Source organism: Lactuca virosa, chromosome 3, assembly GCF_052849685.1.
Source record: "Lactuca virosa cultivar CGN04683 chromosome 3, Lactuca_virosa_CGN04683_v6, whole genome shotgun sequence".
Lineage (NCBI taxonomy): Eukaryota > Viridiplantae > Streptophyta > Magnoliopsida > Asterales > Asteraceae > Lactuca > Lactuca virosa.
Window position 1 is genome coordinate 281,219,295 of NC_136428.1, and position 17,053 is coordinate 281,236,347.

The window sequence follows — 17,053 nt, forward strand, 5'->3', positions numbered from 1 at the left end:
TTTTTATTTTTATTTATTGAAATGTAACTATTAGTATAATGAGGGTTTTAATTACAAGCGTTGCAACGAGAGTTTAAGCAATATTTTTTTAAGTAATTGATTGTGTTGGAGAGAGAGAGAGAGAGAGAGAGAGAGAGAGAGAGAGAGAGAGAGAGAGAGAGAGAGAGAGAGAGAGAGAGAGAGAATGTATTTTGTGTTCCTCACACGTATACACAACTATACACACACGACAAAATCACATGTACATAGAGATATAATCATATGCAACACATATAGTTACACACAACCACAAACAAAAAACAATTATAACAGTGTACTTTGAAAACCCACATTAACAAGACATAATTAAAGTAGGATTACAAATAATTATAAATAAAAATGCATATTGGTTTGAAAAAATGAGTATTTAAAAGAATTTTTTTTAGTTTTTACAATCTACATACATAAAATCGAACATGTAAACAAATTTAAAAAAAATGAAAATAAGAATATACATACAAAAATAGGGAAATGCAAAAAAAAAACAAAAAACAAAAAACAAAAAACAAAAAACAAAAAAAAAACAAAAACAAAAACAAAAACAAAAACAAAAATAAAATAAAAAACTCACTATATTACCACCAAATTTCGTTTTTGACACCAAAATTTTTTTTCTCAATTATGTCAATATATTTACAATTTTGTTGCAATATCAACAAATGATCGGTTCTCCCGGTAATCACTTTTCCTGAATTGCAATAAAGTCATTAAGTTTATCAAAATTCTAATTTTGACATCGAGTTTCAAATGGCAAGAAAGTCACTATATTACTACAAAATTTCAATTTTGACACCGATTTTTTTTCACAATTATGTCTTTACATTTATAAGTTTATGCAATGTCAACCAATTGACCGATTCAGGAGACGTTAGTGTGGTTTAGAAGCTCGATTCGTATAACAAATAAATAAAGATCAGTCTAATGGTTCAAAATCACTTACAGGTCGGCGAAAAGAGAATAATCACCCTTTTAAGAGATGTTATTGTGGTTTAGAAGTTCGATTTGTACAACAAGTAAATGAAGACCCCTACAAGGTCGATTTAGTGGTTCAAACTCACTAAGTGAAATATCCCAAAAATACAGACAAAACATTTCGTTTTAAAACTTATAACAAAACCATAAATCATCCATCATCATAAAGAAAAATCAGGAATCATGTATCTCAAAACATCATGTCAAATATTGTATCAAAAACATGTGAGAAAATATCAGCGTCTAAACATACCAGGCTGAAACTGTGGTGTGTGGCATGCGATCACCCCAAGCCCTTCCCCTTGCTAGTGGAAGTGCCTGAAACCAAAACTGAAAAATGTAAGCACGAAGCTTAGTGAGTCTCCCCAAACTACCACATACCATACACATGTAACATGCAACTACGAGATACAGGCCCCGCCCACACTCATGGAGATACGAGCCCCGCCCACACTCCGTTAACTCTGAGATACGGGCCCCGCCCACACTCAGCTACTATGAGATACGGGCCCCACCCACACTCGGCTACTATGAGATATGGGCCCCGCCCACACTTAGCTGCTACGAGATACAGGCCCCGCCCACACTCGGCTACTAAACATACATACAAGCATCACACAGACAACAATCATAACTAAATTTATCAATCATGCGTATATCTGTTGCATTAGGTGTCTAAGCCCATAACTATAATTGGTATGTACTTGACCCGAGAGTAGCATGGACATTTGGGTTGCATATCATCAGGACAATTTTTTAGGATGGACTTTTGAGAAGAGGTTATTTATGGTTTATTAATATATTATAAGTTCTAATATATTAATATGAAATCATGTGATTTAATTAGTATTGATCAAGAATTAGTTTGGAATTAATTTAGTGATCAAAAGAGACTAATTAAATCAATGGAGACTAATTGTGTAAATTAGTTATATTTATATGTTGGGCTTTGATCCATGTTGGACTAAGTTTATGTATGGATACATAAAGAGTTGGGCCACATGAACCATGGATCATAAACACATGGTGTATGAAGATTCTCTCTAAAAAATGTCATTCTTTGTCCATGATGTGTTGTGATTCCATTTGAGGCATCCACACTATTGGTGCTAAGTTCTTGAAGGCCAAAATACAAAAGGTTCTACAAGCTACATAAAGAGGTAAACTCCTAACTAGTATTATATGTTGTTTATATCATGGGGTTTTTAGCTTACAAGGTCAAAAAAGGTGTCTCATAAGGTGCATAGGACTCCCATGGCCATAAAGTTGGCACCTTTATGCCATGGAGTCCCTCAAAGACTAGATTTGTAGTTGATACACCAAATCATGCTTGCGTCCATGAAAGGTTCCAAAATGCACTTAAAAAGCCCTAAACTACCCCATAAGAAGATCTAGAAAACAAATGGTCAAGGTATAGAATTGATTACCAGAAAGTGAAGGAAAAGTGATGTTGCTCCTGGATCTACAACCTTCTCTTGGAGTCCTTTAGCTTCTTGTTCTTCTCACAAGCTTCAAATCACACTAAACACTCAAAAATGGTTCACACACTCACACAAAGCTCAAGCTCACTGATTAGGGTTTTCTGGACAATGGAGGACGATAAGGGAGGCCACAAGGGGTGTTATGTTCCTTAAATAGGTGGCCAAACCCTTAAAATTAGGGTTTCCTTCTGGCAGTCCTACTCGTCGAGTCGGGGCTTCCAACTCGGTGAGTAGACATCAAAACCCACGTCTCGATCTCTACTCGACGATTTGGGACCACCAACTCATCGAGTTGCCTTGTAAAAATGAGTAAATAAATAAATAATGCATACCAGGGATCTGGGCGTTACACTAAGCATCTCCTGGATCAACCTTGTAGGGGTCTTCATTTACTTGTTGTGCAAATAGAACTTCTAAACCACAATAGCATCTCTTGAAAGGGTGAGTACGCCTCTTTCACTGACTTTTAAGTATGTTTAAGCCACTAGATTAACCATCAGCGCCATTTGTAAAGAAATACTCTAACGAGAACTGAACATTAAACATTATAATAAAAAGTGTCACTTAAAAGGGTGAGTACACCCTTTTCACTGACTTGTAAGTGAATTTGGACCATTGGAGCAACTACAAAAGATATGTGAAATTAGGTTCGATGCAAACCATATATTTGAAACTCAATCCTACCACATAAGATCTTATGTGGCTTCCACATCAGAATATTTGCATGTCATTTATTTGGTAACCTGCTAGATTGATGGTAACCAGTCAATTGGTTTAGAAGTGAGTTTGTAAGGATCTTCATTTATAGGGGTCTTCATTTATTTGTTTTATAAATAAAACAACCTTACAAATAAATCAACCTTGTAGATGTATTCATTTATTTGTTGTACCAATCAACCTTGTAGGGGTATTCATTTATTTGTTGTACCAATCAACCTTGTAGGGGTCTTAGATCAACCTTTTAGGGGTCTTCATATACTTGTTGTACAAATTAGGCTTCTAAACCACAATAACATCTCTTGAAAGGGTGAATATACCCTTTCAGCTGACTTGTAAGTGAGTTTGAACCATTGGATCGACATTCATTTATTTGTTGTACAAATTAGGATTCTAAACCACAATAACATCTTCTGAATCAGTTAATTGGTTGACATTGCAACAAAATTATAAATTTAATGACAAAAGTAAGAAAAAACCTCGATGTCAAAACATGGTGATGGAATGATCACGACGTGGCAACCTGGTTCCAGAAAACATTCATTTGTGAGCCTGCACGATGTGGCACGCTCTTGGCCACGACGTGACAACAGCTAGGGTTCAAAACCCTAGATTCTGGAATCGGTGCCCTATTTAAATGCACTAACTTATAGGTTTGCCTCATTTGGTAGCCTCCATCATCTGAGAATGACCTCACCCAAACCTTAGCCTCTTTGGTCTGTGTTTTGAGAGTTGAACCCATTTTGTGAATCTTGGAAGAAAAAGGAATCCATCTTGTGGATTGGAAGATTAGCTTTGACTTGGATTTAGCATCTATATCTCATTTGTGACCTTGAGGAGGTATAAAGTCTCAACCTTGTTCACTATATCTTTAGATCTCGTATTAGGTCATTTTATGAGCTTTTTAGTCCCAACCTTCTTGTCCTTTGACTTTTGGTGAACTCCAGAGCATTTGAGTGCATTATCTAGCTTCCAAACCATGGTATTGGTTGGAAAGTGGACTTGCATGACTTTGTGTAGTGTTCATGCAATTGGTGCGACCATTAAGAGCTTAGGATTAGAGATTTTGTAACACCCTGCTCTGAATCATTTCCTAATTCGGGACCGTGACCCGAGGATCGGATATCATAAGGCTTAGGGCCTTCGGGCAAGAGAGATTTAGACCCTTTTGGTTGTGGGTAATGTAGGTTAGATGACTTTGGGGTTCGGTTTGTGTTTGAAGCCCAAGGGTATAACAGTAAAATGGCATTTTGAACTTTTTATGAATTTTGAATTTTAGTTTGGGAAGTTTTGAGGCAAGGATGAGTTGGTAAAAGTGTAGAGCTTCTCTTTACCTTTCCGTAGATATAAGGATCGTCGAAAACAGACTTAGAACGAAGAAGTTATGGCCTTCAGAAGTTTGGTGGTTTTAGGTTTGAGCCTAGTATGCAGGGCGTACATAGGAGAACGATTAGCGTACTAGGCAGGTGCATCTTGGGTTCTTTTTGGAGCACGTTGGGCGTACCAGAAGTACGCATGACGTACTCCAGTCAGACCCGAACCTTAATTTAGGGTCTTGGACCCTATTTAAGCTCCTTAACTCAACACCAAACCCTCTTATCTTCAGCCTCCATCCTATTAAACCCTAGAAACGAAACCTTATTCCCCATTGGTGTGGTTCTTGAGCTTTTGGTGGTATTTTATGCATTTTGGTGCTCATTGAAGAAGAAGGAACTTATTGGAGAAGTGTGGGGTTGCTTGAAACTTTTTGATCCAGGCTTGGTGCACCTTCATCTACCTTTTGGAGGTATAAAGTTTCTAACTTGATGACTCTAGGTGTTAGATCTAGTCTAAGGAATGTTTTGGGTTCATTTTGGTCCTAAGAGTCATCCATGTGAGTATGAGCTACTCCAAGAGCTTAGAATGCTGGATCCTGCCATTTGTGAGGTCCATTGTTCATAAAATGTCATCTTGATGAGTTATTTTGGACCATGCATGAGTTTGGGTGTTTACTATGGATTTTATTGAGGATTTGGTCCCATTAAGCCATGCAAAGGGGTAAAGTTGCCAACTTTACATGTGAAGACATCTCCTTAGGGTCATATCTGAGTTTGGAAGTCATTGTCTTAAACATTAAGAGCTTTTATGGGATTTTTGGCTCTCTGTTGAGTATAATGGGCGTACATAGGAGTACGTTGGGCGCAAATAGGAGTACGCTCAGTGTAATGAGTGGTTTGCGCATCAACGTCTTGTATATTGTGCTTCGGCAGTCGGTACGTGGGGAATATGTTTTGTGTACGCTGGGTATACTCCCCAGGAAATCCTTTTGGGCCTTTTGGGCCTTGGGCCTTTTAGGGGTTGGGCCATTAGAGATGGGACCAGTTATGGGTGGGGTAAAAATGTCTTTTACCCAGGAAGTCAGATTATGGATTGGGCCTTGGATCTTGGATTATTGGGTTAATTATTAATTATGGTTGTATTTATTATTAGTTGGTGCGAGATTATCCGGTCCAGCGACCCGAGCAGTTTTTGGTTATCAACGGATTGAGGTGAGTCTCCTCACTGTACTCGTGGGTTGAATGCACCAATGTCGGCCCACTAGGATATGTTATGCTAGTTGTCTTTGTGACTCTTGCATGGTATGTTGGACTAAGCCCATTTGTATGTTGGGCTAGTCCCATGGATCAAGAATCGCTAGTCCCATTATATTTTATGTAGTTGTCTTTGTGACTTTTGCATTTGTATGATCGGGCTAAGCGCATTGGTTTGGCAGGGCTAGGCATATTATGGTGGGTTGGGCCCAATATGCGGGATAGGCCCAATGGTATGTATGGTATGTGGTATTTGGGGAACTCACTAAGCTTTGTGCTTACGGTTTTTATGGTTATGGTTTTAGGTACTTCCGATTCGAAAGGGAAGGGCCCGACGTGATCACAACTCATCCACCCATGTTTCTGCATTTGTGATGATTTTGTGATTTTACTCTGATGACTGTTTTTTATGGAATACTTTTGGATGTTTGAATAAAATATAATTAGTGTTTTGATTGAATTAAAAATGAAATCTTTAGCTTATAATTTTTGGGACGTTACAAGTTGGTATCAGATCCTTGGTATGAGGGATTCATGTACACTCTCGGGTATGTCTGAACTAAAACTAAGGAACTAATAATCTTTTGAAAGAAAATGAGTTTCTAAAAAGATTTTGTAAAGGGAATAAATTTCTAAAAGGATTTTATAAAGACAAAGGGGGTGTGATGCGTGCAATCAGCCGAGCTCAAGTAAGTGATTCCCAGAATACCCATACATGTTGATATGGTATATAAATGTTTTCATGATAAGATAAGGCTAGGGATACTTTCAGGAATTGCATGATAGATTGGCCTGATATGTGATTCCTTGTAGCCTAGGAAACATTGGATTCCAGATTGGGAATATGTAATGGTATCAGTATTTGCTAAGTGTATGCTTTAAAAATTGTATACGGTTAGGATCTTATAGCCCTAGAATGACTCATTTGGCCTTATTTCTTGTTCCTTGTTTGGTTGTGGTCCTAAGGAAGAGTCTTTTATTCAACAATATATTTGATCTTGTATTGTGTATAATTTTCATGCATAAGGCAACTGTTATTAAGAGTTGGAGTTCCTAGCATGAGTTGTGGTATGTGAGCTTGCATGTTCTTTGGTTACTCTATGGTTTGGAGTGTTACTGCTCGAATCTTGCTTGAATTGTGCTTTGTGGAACTCTTAGTAGTACGAGTTAACTATTAAGTGAATATGTCAAGTCACATGTTGCAAAGGTTAAATAATTATAGAGTGATGGATTTAACTCTATTATACAACTCTTGTTTGAGTCTGACCATTGTGGGGTTGCGTCTGTTACTCGAAGGATTATCTATGCTCTGTGGCATGTGATTATATTCATGAGACGGTTAACTAGTGTTAGTGGGAGTTCTTCAGCAACTTATGGCAGGGTGAGGTCGGAAACCCAGGAAAGCCTAGGAAGTGCTTCTGTGGAGATGATTCTTGAGGAAAGTATAGATAGGTGTGGAAGGTAGTATTGGGCTCGTACTACTGAAAGCACAGGATCCATACTCGAATCGAGGAGAGTCACGGGGAGTCTAGGAAGCTTGTTGTATAAGGATTCATGGTTATGTTATGAGCATCTGCATGGTTGTTTTTCATAATGGTGATGAGCACTCGGGAAGGAGGTCCAGGGTTTGGTTCAGGCTCTGGTGCAGGTACTGAGTCGATTTATGAATGGATTCGGGAGTTTATCTCGTCGGAGATCACCAGTGGTATTTTGGAGCAAACTCTTGTTATCTTTGGTACAGATAAGGAGGGGATTTTGGATGAGCTTATAGGCATGTTCCATACTGAGATTATGGCTATTATAGGAGCTCACACTCTTTCCTTTCGCGAGTTTCGTGCTTGTGAGCTTGTCCGGGTGCAAGATCATGAATGATATGATTGCTAGAGACAGAGAGCGAGAGATCGATTTGGAGCACCTCGAGAAGAGGAAGTCAGAGCAGACTCAGATTAAAGTCGGCCAGGTGAAGAGGCCCAAGACTAAGGATTCACGTTTGGGAGACCATCAGGGTCGGGGTCGTTGTGCCAAGTGTGGAAGGACCCATGATGGAGGATGTCGGAATACAGGATGAGGATGTTTCAGTTGTGATCAGATGGGCCATTTTAGTAGGGATTTCCCCTGTTGGTCGGTTCCGATGTGTTTTCACTGCAACCAAGTGGGCCACAAGAAGGCTGATTGTCCGGTGTTGAGGGGTGGAGCAGTGGGTGTACCTGCTCCAGTTACTTTGAGGATCACTGAAGGTCGTGAGGGTAGGACAGGAGCCCCAGCAGTGAGGAGCCGAGCATTGCAGTGTCAGTCAGGGGAGGCCAGAGTTTCATCAGATGCTGTCACGTGTATGTTATCTTTTATATTCTTCCATACCTTATTATCAGTATCTATAGTTTCTTTGGAATCTTGTGTCGGTATGTGTGAGCATCATCTTTCGTTTAGTTCTTTGTTATTGCCCGGGTTATATCATAGAGAATTGTTATACGCCATTTATGCATGCCGAGAGTTATTAGTGGGTCGCATCTTGCTGAGCGGGATTCAGTTTGTTCGGTTGTTCCGGTTCTTTGATGGGGTCAACTCAGGGGTATCGCTTGGAAGATCTATAGATGAATTAGCGAGATTAGTTCAACAATGAAGGTAGAGTTCAAATGTATTAGATTTCTTCAAGTAGGAATGGAAGTCGTTCATGGAAGGACCTTTGGGTCCAATCACTACCTTTGCTAGGGAAGGAGCGGTAGCAACAAGATGAAGGTGGCAGTCGTATGAGTTTGTTTGGACATTGGAATTGCTAGGGGAATTTCATAATTGCAAAGGTTGAAGATGGTTAGAATGCAGAGATCCTTCTTAGAATGGGAAGTTGGAGTGAAGATTCTCCAGTTCCGGTCAAGGGTTATAGTCTTTGTCACCAGCATAAAGGACTTAAGGATTTGGTGTTGTATCATGGGGGAGCGATTGGGGTTATCGGACTTGCTGAGATTTCGAGAAGTGTTCATCTGGATTTCGGGTATTTGCATGATCATCGAGATTGGCTAGTAATGGAATGCTAGTATTGGTAAGCTCAGGTCTTCGACGGTTTGAATTATAAGGATGTAAGATGGGTTGGAAATCCATCAAATTTTTGTGGGTTGGGAGAGCGCCAACAAATCCAAGTTGGGGAGAATCGTTCAAATTTCTGGGAGTAGACTCAGGTGTGGAACTAGGGAGAGTTTCACATCCCATTTGGGAGGGAAGACGACTCAAGTGGTCGTCTGGATTGAAGTTATGTAAGGTTGGGAGTTCAGGAAACTTCCAACATCTGGTTGGCGTATTCTTATGATGTATAACATGCATGTGGATGGATCCAGGTTGAGCGTTGTGTTAGAGCCTTTCTTCCTGTTTTGTTTAATGAAGACTTTGGGGTTCGAAGCATGACCCGAACACCTGATTAGGGTATATTCGGATGCTGGATTGACTCATGATGATTGTGGTCGTTGTGGTAGATGAGCGGTAATACCATGGGCGGTGCCAGGGCAACATGGAAGTGTTGTAAGACTACGGGACGACCATAACATTCACTAGGATAATAGACAGTTGTGGAAATGTTGTAAGTCTATGGTAGGATCGTAGTATTTGCCAGATTCAGGTAGACCATCGTTGGGGTGGTCGCTGGTATACAAGAGGATCAACTCGTGTCTTGGGAAAGGCGGACAGTATTGTCGGAGAATATCTCCCTGTTATGGGAGGAGGACCATTGGGGTCCGAGGCAAGGTTAGGCCTGAGTAGCTCTCAATTGGATGAAACCCATGGGCATGGCCCATTTGTTGGTATAGACTGGGTGAGACTAATGTGCGAGGCCCATATGGTTATGGCAGTGCGGGTGAGACCCGGTAGGGACCGGTTGGGTCAAGGCATTGGATCATGGTTAGAGTAGGATGACTACATGCTCAGTGAGTGACATAGGAGTGATGAGTAGGCTAGGGTGGCCTTATCAGTTGGACTCTCAGGAACCTGGTGGCTGGACCAGGTGTGAGACTGGAAGTCTTAGCGGTGGATTGGGGATTTTTATACCCCAGTTTAGTGAAAGGTTGTCGTGAATCAGAAGATTCCGGGTGAAATGCAAGTGTAAATCCTTGGATCTCAGGTTATGAGTCATATACCGAGTTGAATTTTGGTCGAGACTCATGTTGGGAGTCGTTAGTGTATATATGCAAGATCTTTACTTCGACAAGTTATAGGTTTAGGAATCTGTATGCCAAGGGTATCAGATGAAGGGTTCAGGGTCAAATGGATGTTTTCAGTTTTGATGGTAGAAAGAGGACCTTGTGATTGTGTTTTGGAATGGTTCTACATGTGTGGAGCTCAGGAAAGTTATGGGGCTTCGGAATTATAGCAGTAACGTATTGGTTCGACGGTTAAAGGATCTGTGATTTGTTCAACATCAAGAGGTTTTGTTTAGAACGTTGGTTCCCAAGAGGATGGTAATGAGTGATTTCTAAGACAGAATCTAATTTAAGTATGGGAGAGTTGTAACACCCTGGTCTAAATTGTTTCCTAATTCGGGATCGTGACCCAAGGATCGAATATCATAAGGCTTAGGGCCTTCGGTAAAGAGAGATTTAGATCCTTTTGGGTGTGGGTAATGTAGGTTAGATGATTCGGGGGTTCGGTTTGTGATTTGAAGCCCAAGGGTATAACCATAAAGTGGTTGTTCAGGCTTTTATGAAGTTTAGTTCAGGAAGTTTTAAGGCAAGGATGAGTTGATAAAAATGTAGAGCTTATCGTTACCTTTCTGGGGATATAAGGATCGTCGAAAATGGACTTATACGAAGAAGTTATGGCCTTCGGATGTTTGGTGGTTTTAGGGTTGAGCCTAGTATGCAAGTCGTACATAGGAGTACGTTGGTCGTACTAGGTAGGTGCTTAGTGTTTTTATGGTTATGGTTTCATTAATCTTTGTGCTTACGGTTTTAATGGTTATGGTTTCAGGTACTTCCGGTTCAAAAGGAAAGGGTCTGACGTGTTCACAGCACATCGACCCATGTTTCCGCATTGTGATGATTTTGGGATTGTACTCTGATGATTGTTTTATTTTGGAATACTTTTGGATGTTTGAATAAAAGATAATAAGTTTTTTGATTAAATTAAAAATGTTACCTCAGAATTTTTGGGACGTTACAAATTTGGTCTTATTGGGTGGTATTAATGGAGAAAGTTGGAAACTTTATCCATATAGAACTTGAGGGGAATCAGATATGAGCTTTGGAGCTCTTGGATTAACTGGATGAGAGCTTAATCCATTAAGTTGTTTCTGTCTCATTCCCACGATGTGATGGCACACTTTCCATGACATGGTGGATGGCCTGGCCGTGACTATTTTGTCGAGAAGGTCCTACGACGTGACCACAGGATGACCACAACATGGAGGTCAACTAATGTTGACTTTGACCGTTGACTTTTGACCAAGGTTGACTTTTGGTAAAATGCTAGTTTTAGAAAGTAGACTAAGGGTTTACCTACTATGATTCGGTAGTTGGTGTGTAGAACCATTATGTTAAGTGGGGCCAATTATGCTTGTCGGGGCTTGATGTTGTGTATGGTATGTGGTATTTTGGGGGAACTCTCTAAGCTTTGTGCTTTCGGTTTTCTGGTTTAAATATTTTTGGTAATTATGGTTCCTAGGGGAAGAGTCTGGCATGATTGCATCGCATCCACATGAGATTTCATACTTATGATTTTGTTGCCACTCTGATGTTATTGGAAATACTATTGATACTATCACTGTTTTGAAGGTAATGAATGAATTTTTTGGTTGAATAAAAAACAAAAAAATTATCTAGTATTTTTGGGACATTACAAGTTGGTATTAGATCATTGGTTTGAGGGATTCAGGCACACTCTCATGTATGTTTGAACTCAAATTGAGGAATTGATAAATATTTTTGAAAGAAAACATAATTTTCTAAAAAGACTAATATAAAGAAAGGGGTGTGAGGCTTGCAATCAGCCAAACTCAAGTAAGTGATTCCCAAAATACCCATCAAGGAGGGGATCATGGAGATCTCAGATGAGCGCCTGTGGGATTTCTTGTAGAGATTGCATATGTTCAGTTTGGCGCACATACTCTCTCATTCAAGAAGTTCAAGGATTGTAGAGCCCCAAAGTTCTTTGGGAAGAAAGACCTTATTTCCAGCAGACAATGGATTGTGGATATGGAAAGTGCTCAGTGGATGAGTTTCTTCCCTGAGGGATTGAAGGTGAGGTTTGCATCTTACCTTCTAAGGGATCAAGCTCACGAATGGTGGGAGGAGGTTGGCCATGCCTTGGGAGCAGAGGTTGTGGAGGCCACGACTTCGCCTGAATTTGTTACGAGATTCAAAGTGGAGTTTGCACCGGCTATTGAGGTGCAGCAGCTAGCGAGGGAGTTTCAGGACCTTCGCCATACAACGGAGACTCTGGCGAAAATCACTGCCAAGTTCATGGAGAGGGCTTTACTGGTTTCGCAGTACGTTGAAGATGAGGAGATTAAGAAGACAAGATATCATGACATGTTGAAGGATGACATTAGGGAGTTTGTTAGCATCTCGGGATGAAGGAATTTGGAGGAAATGAGAGATTGAGTTGGAGCTTCAGACGAAGCAGAAACCAGCTCATGTTCAAGCGGTTGAGGGCCCAGCGAAGAGGCCTGACACTTTTGATTCACGATTAAGAGGCCAACATGGTTAGGGTTGATGTGCCAAGTGTGGGAGGTATCATGAGGGGAGTTGTCGTGAGAAGGGAGGGAGCTGCTATAATTGCCGAAAGTTGGGTCATTATAGCAGGGATTGCACTTTGGGATTACTCATATGCTTCCATTGCAATAAGATGGGCCATAAGAATGCCAATTGCCCGAGATTGTCAGGTGGAGTAATGAGGGCACCTGCTTCGGCTACGTTGAGGAATACTGATGGCCGTAAGGGCAAGACAGAGACTCTTGTGGTGAGGAGTAGAGCTTTTCAATTAACGGTCGAGGAGGCCCGAGCTGCTCCATATGTCATTACTGGTATGAATTTATCTCGTATTTTTCCTATCTTAATTATTTATGCTTATGTTTTATCTGTGTATATTTAGGGATATTCTTAATCAATGGGGTGTCGGCTCATGTTCTTTTCGATTCGAGGGCCACTCGATCTTTTGTGTCTCTTGTGCTTAGCAAGAAGTTTGGTGATGCTCTAGGAGCTTTGGATTACCCATTAGAGTTGGAGATTGTTGATGATCGTACCATGATCGCTCCAAGAGTCCATCATGGTTGCGTACTTGAGTTGTTCCACAAGAAGTACTTGATTGATCTGGTCCTTATTCCTTTGTGAAGGACAAATATTATTGTAGGCATGGAGTGGTTGAGCCAGAATTGAGCTATGATTGATTGTGAGCGTTAGTTGGTGAGGGACTGAACCCCAAGTGCGGAAGAATTGGTTATTCATGGAGAGGGATCTCAGTAGGTATCATCTATTTGTTCAACTGCGAGGGAAAGGAGATACCTTCAACATGGATGCTCTAGATTTTTGGCGTATGTTATGGATATTCGGTTTACAGAGAAGAAGATTATGGATGGTGCACCTATTTTTGGGAGTTCCTAGACATGTTTCCCGAGGACTTTCCAGGAGTTCCTCCTGAGAGGCGGGTGGAATTTCAGATTGATTTGGTTCCAAGTGTAGCCCCGGTAACCAAGGTGTCGTACCGCTTAGCACCTCCGATGATGCAGGAGCTGTTGGACAAGGTGTTTATCAAGCCTAGCAGCTCACCTTGGGTAGCTCCAATTCTGTTTGTGAAGAAGAAGGATGGGTCGCATCGCATGTGTATTGATTATCGGGAGTTGAACAACCTGAAGGTGAAGAACAATTATCCACTTTCGAGGATCGACGATTTATTTGATCAGCTTCGGGGTGCATCTTGGTTTTCCAAGATTGATTTGAGGTCTGAATTGTTGGATTAGTGTCTAAGTCCATAACTATTTTGGTATGTACTTTACCCGATGGTGCATGGTCCTTTTGGGTTGCCTTCACCAAAGCAACTTGATAGGATGAATTATGGAGAGAGAGGATTAATTATGATTTATTAATATATTATGAGAATAATATATTAAAGGAGAAATCATATTGTTTAATTAATATTAGTCAATAATTAATTAAGAATTAATTTTGTGGCTAAAAGAGATTAATTAAACTTAGGGGACTGAAATTGTAATTATAAGGTAATTGCAATTGGGCTATGGATCACCTTGGAATATAGTTTGGACGAAATCTATGGGAAGCCCATATGATTTTCGTCCAAGGCATGTTCCAGAAGGGGTCCTTGGGCTGCTTAGGGCTTAAGCAGTCAAATTAGGGTTTCCTTGTTAGATAACCCTAATTGCCTACCTATTTAAAGACCCCTTGAGACCCAAAAACGTGGCTAACCTTTTCAAGAGGGTTTCTGGACGTTTTTGGAGTTCTCATTCTCTTCTCCTTCTTCATCTTCTTGCTCTTGGTGTTTGTGAGCCATTAGAGGAGTGACATTTGTGACTCTAAGCTTTATAAAGCCAAGGAATAGATTGTTATTGCTATATCACAATCAAAGGTTAGATCTAAACTCTATTTTATGTTAATATGATTAATTGTATGCTAGATCTAGGGTTTATAGCTTTGGATATTCAATTGCATGTTCATTAGACAAACTAGATCCAAAAGCTATTAGGGTTTGCATGTACACCATAGGAATGATGTAGTGCTCAAAACCCATCAGTGGTATCAGAGACTACGGCTGTTTGTTGATGAATTGATGCTTAATTGTTCATTGCTTGCTTGAAAAATCGTTTTTTTCTGGGTTCTGACTGCCAGACTCGCCGAGTCCATGAATGGACTCGATGAGTAGGTCCTACTCGACGAGTTCGATTGTGGACTCGACGAGTCCAAGGGTCTGTCAGCTTAATTTCGCGATTTTCTTGCCTTTTTGGCTTGGGATACTTACCATAAACGTTTTTAATTAGTAAAATTCGATTTTTATTGATTTTGGGTGAATATCCTTGCCAAAATAGTAGTTAAGTACCAATTAATCAAATATTTGTTGTCTTATAAGATAATGTTTAATTATTTTAATTATTTGGTGAATTATCTTGCAAGTAATTGGACTAGGTCAAAGTTAGATAACCATAATTAATTGTTAATTGCCTTATTTGAATTGTTGATCTAGAATGTTCCTAGTAAGTTTGAAAAGTTTCAATTTACACCCCTTAGGTTTTATAGTTTAAATTTGAACTTTAAAAGTTTTAGTTTTGAAATTTAAATAGTTAAACCTTAATATTTTGAAAGGTTTCAAAACTTGCCCTCAAGTTTTGGAATTAAAATTTTTGGATTAAAAGTTTAATTTTTGAAATTTTAAATTCTAAAACCCTAGTTTTGAAAAAGTTCAAATTACACCCTTATGATTTTATTAAGTTAATTAATAGTATAATTAAAAGAGAATTAATAAATCCATAATGATATGGTTTATATTTAATTAAATTAAAAGTGTAATTTATGAAATTAAACCACCTAGTATTTTAAAAGTGTAAAATACACCCTATCCTATATATAACATTAAAAGTCTAATATTATATATGTATAACTTAAAATGCTAGTCTTACCGTTAGTAGGCCTTATTCATGAAGCTGGTCTATAAGGGGTGTTTAAGGAATTTGCTTATAAAATGGCGATTGAATGGGTATCCACTCTTACCCACCGCACTCTTGACTAGTGGAGGGTCGTTAGCTGAACGGGTAGGATAGGGCGAACCCTCTCATCATTAAAAGTATAATGAATAAAGTAACTAAATATTTTATAAAATTCCCAAATCTTAGTTACTTTAGGAAAAGTGAAATCGATGCAATTCCATGGAATTACACTTTGTACCCTTGTCGAGACAATTAGTGGAGCATGTGTGGTTAACCGGCACACTAAGTTGGGTTTGGTATTGGTAGCGAAGGGTGACTTGATGTTTGTCATAGATCGATGGAGCGTGTGTGGTTAACCGGCACGTCGATTAGGTGACTGTAAAATTGAGGGCATCACGTACATTCGCATGGTTATTCACACCTTATTTGTGATCCTCGGCATCCCAGTCACAAATGAAGGGCATAATCGAGATTAAACATGACATTGAAAAGTTCAATGAATCTCAAAAGATCTAGGAGTTTCAATTCATTTAAAACTTAAACCTTCTTTTCGTTTTTCATGGTGGAAATTGTTAAATCGTTATTTACCTACCTTCAAATGTTCTGCGAGGTAGATTACGACATCCCTCTTCCAATTTGTAGGATATTGTGTTGGGTCCTAGCCTTAATATCTCATTTGGGTGTTTTATTAAGGACTCAATCAACTAAACTTGAATTTTCTCCCATTTATAGATGTCAAAGTCTGACAACTATGGTCTTCCTAAATCCGTTGGAAAAAGTTTTCCACATGAAGATGATGTTCCACGATTGGATTGTGGAAATAGAAATCATGCTTCTCTTCCTCCACCTCCTCCAATAATTCTCCCTGACCCATGTGTTCTAAGACTTGAAAGGTTCAAGGTCACTCAAGCTCTATTGGCAAAATACATGAAAATAGAAAGTCTATATGTGCTCATGTCTTGAATAAAAGGTAACATATGGATAGTTTGGGAATGTTGGGTGTCGATGTCTCAAGGAAGTTGGCTGTTGACTTGGTTCTTCAGTCACTTCCTGAATCATATGTAAGTTCGTTAGAGAGTACTATATGACGGACCACTACATGACCCTTATTGATTTGACTTATTTGCTTATTTGCTGCTAAATCTGGAATGATTTGGCGCACTGGTCAACAAATTTGTCTGGTAAATCAATATCTCAACCCTCTATGGGCAATGGCAACATTGGAAGTCCAGAAAAGTTTTCTCTACGCAAGAGTAAGGCTGAGTCTGAGATAGTCCCGTGTACCATTCCAAGAAGAATCCATATGTTTCTACTGCCAATAGAGGGGGCATTGGTTACGAAGCTACCCTGACTACCTGAGAGATCTAAGAGATGGGAGAGTCAAGATGTATGGCTCTGCATCAGGTAAAATCCACTATCTAACTCTATTAAGTTCCTTTTAGATTCTTAATACATGATGTAACGCCCCGATTCTCAGGTATGGATTTAAATAAATGGTTATTTGGTTTTATGTCCTACTCGACGAGTTGGTTGCCCTACTCGTCGAGTAGCAGCGGGGTGGGATCGCGTGTTTAGTGACCTACTCACCGAGTCCATGAAGGGACTCGACGAGTAGAGCTGGCAAATGAAACCCTAAATCCCGG